The sequence below is a fragment of the Suncus etruscus genome, chromosome 14 (assembly GCF_024139225.1).
Source record: "Suncus etruscus isolate mSunEtr1 chromosome 14, mSunEtr1.pri.cur, whole genome shotgun sequence".
Lineage (NCBI taxonomy): Eukaryota > Metazoa > Chordata > Mammalia > Eulipotyphla > Soricidae > Suncus > Suncus etruscus.
Window position 1 is genome coordinate 47,212,644 of NC_064861.1, and position 2,912 is coordinate 47,215,555.

Sequence of the window (2,912 nt, forward strand, 5' to 3'; positions counted from 1 at the left end):
TTTAGTATCTTTTTTTGGGGGGTGTCAGAATCCCAAACCCACCTGTGCTTAAAAGCTGTTCTCAGGGCCGGAAACATAGCACAGCAGTAGGGCATTTGCCTTGCATGTGGCCAACCCCTCCAAGGGACCCACCTCGCTGTCTTGCCCAGCCATGTGGCCAGGAAAAGCCCTGGAGCACCGGAGGAAGGAGGTAGACGGGTGCTGGGGTGACCCATGTCCCGCACCCCTTTCTAGGCACAGTTAAAGAGGCCATTGGCATGGCGGAGGGCTGCCAAACGCCAAGCTGGCCGAACCTCCCGGCTCCCAGGAAGGAAGGAGATCCTTTTCAAGCTAGAAGTCCGGAAGGTCAGAGCCCCCACCCCCAGACCCTCCCTTTGGAGCCGGGAGGGAAATGGGGAAAGCCTAGGAAAACCAATAAACTCCTCCAAGGGACCCACCCACCTCGCTGGCTTTCCCAGCCATGTGGCCAGGAAAAGCCCTGGAGCGCCGGAAGAAGGAGGTAGGGGGGTGCTGGGGTGAGGAGCAAAGATTTCTAAGCAAAGCTCCAAATCAGTGAGCAATCTCCCCAGTCCTATACTTCTAAATTTTTTTCCAATATGGAATATTTCCTATACCCTGCACAATACATAATTTAATTTATATAATTTTGATAATTTTATATTTTAACTTAAATACAACTCAAAAGAAATATTGTAGTACTTAAAAAGTGAAAGTACAGGAGCCAGAGAGATAGCATGGAGGTAAAGCATTTGCTTTTCATGCAGAAGGACGGTGGTTCAAATCCCGGCATCCCCCCTGAGCCTGCCAAGAGCTATTTCTGAGCCTAGAGCCAAGAGTAACCCCTGAGTGCTGCTGGGTGTGACCCCCAAAAAACAAAACCTAAATAAATAAATAAATAAATAAATAAATAAATAAATAAATAAATAAATAAATAAATAAATAAAGTAGTAAACCCCTGAGCTCTGCTAGCTGTGACCGAAAAACCAAAAAAAGTGTAAGTACAATTAAACTACAAATTAAAATACAATTCAAATATCATTTTAAAAGTTTAAAACAATTAAATGTGGGGCTAGAGTTATAGCACAGAGGTCAGGCATTTGTGTTACATGAAGCCAAACTAGGACAGACCTGGATTCAATCCCCGGCATCTCATATGGTCCCCCAAGCCTTTCAAGAACAATTTTTTAATATAGAATATTTCACGAATTTGCATGTCATCCTTGAGCAAGGACCATGCTAATCTTCTCTGTATCACTCCAATTTTAGTATATGTGCCGCGGAAGCAAGCACTCAGGAGTGACTTGTGAGGGAAAAGCCAGGAGTAATTCCCGAGCGCTGCCAGGTGTGGCCCCAAAACAACAACAACAACAAAAACCTCCAACAGATAAAATTACCTGGAAGATTGAACCTAAAGCCTGCTGTCTTTGCAAAAGGAAAGAAATGGCAGGATGCCCATCTGAGATGTTTTCCCTAGTATATATAGAACTAAGAGGCCAGAGAAATGGTTCTATGACCAAGGCCCAGGAAGCTGAGGTCAAACTCATGAACTATGTGGTCCTTCAATCACCATCAGATATGTTCCTAGTGATCTCTAGCACCACAAGATCCAAACAGCTCTGTAGCCTCATGTCCTAGCATCGATTTGCCTGATGTGACTGGTCAGTTATCACAAGCAGTGTCCCTTAGATGCCTTAGTATTGTTTGGTAGCCAAACATTCCCTACGCTCGTGTGGGCACACACACACACACACACACACACACACACACACACACACACAACCGATTGAGAGCTCAAAAAGAGTGTCTACATCAGACCAGTCACTGAAACTTCATGCCTGTACATCACCTAAAATGCTTATGTGGGGCCGAAGAGATAGCATGGAGGTAGGGTGTTTTCCTTGCATGCAGAAGGATGGTGGATCTAATACCAGCATCCCTTATAGGCCCCCAAGCCTGCCAGGAGCTATTTCTGAGCCAGCAGTAAGCCCTAAGCACTGCTGGGTGTAACCCAAAAACCAAAAAAAAAAAAAAGCTTATGTGAAGCTTAGGTGCCCCTGACACCCCACCATTACCACCACCACCACAAAATAATAATAATAATAATAATAATAATAACAACAACAACAACTTTTAAAAAAGAGGATCTTCTAAATCTAAACACTACCCAGCTCTTCTCCCTCTGATTTCTGTTTTGTTTTGTCTTGTTTTGTGGCCACATCCAGTGGTAGTCTGGGTTTACTGTGCTTCTGACTCTACTCTCAAGAATCACTCCTGGGGCCGGAGAGATAGCATGGAGGTAAGGTGTTTGCCTTGCATGCAGAAGGTCGGTTTTTCGAATCCCGGCATCCCATATGATCCCCTGTGCCTGCCAGGGGTGATTTCTGAGCATAGAGCCAAGAGTAACCCCTGATCATCAGCGGGTGTGGCCCAAAAATAAAAAAATAAAAAGCCAGTTGTGAGACCAGAGAGTAGAATAACACATATGACATATGCCTTACTGCAACCAACCCAGGTCAGCTGCAATCCTCAAAGCCCAATATGGTTCCTTGAGCACTTTGAGTGCATAGCTAGGAATAAGCCTTGAACACCCTGGATGTAGCCTTTTAAAAACAAAAACTAAAACTAAAAAGTTGTGGAGCCATTTTTGCAGCACTCTGCTTTTTCCACTTTCTTTGGTGTTGTGATGATAAACAGTCAAACATACGCCCAGTTATAAAAATCACACATTTCTTATTTGTGGTTCTGGCTAGTTTTGGGGCTCAGCCTCTGTTCTCCAAGGTAGCAGTCATGTGGCTGGAAGTCTAGCACCCAGGTTTATTGAAGAGGTCACTTTGTAGATGTGGGTTATCCTCCTTGGCAGTAGTTGTAGTAGGAGAGGGAGTTGTTTGTTTTGTTTTGTGTGTGGTTTGGGT

The 2,912-nt window shown here is 44.5% G+C and overlaps 1 non-coding gene across 1 annotated transcript; it reads right to left on the reverse strand.

The window, feature by feature from the left end:
- Positions 1 to 1,183: 1,183 nt before the first annotated feature.
- On the reverse strand, positions 1,184 to 1,290 carry LOC126029144 (U6 spliceosomal RNA). The gene has a single exon (XR_007502797.1). It is a non-coding gene; the product is annotated as a U6 spliceosomal RNA (small nuclear RNA).
- Between the last annotated feature and the right edge of the window lie 1,622 nt (positions 1,291 to 2,912).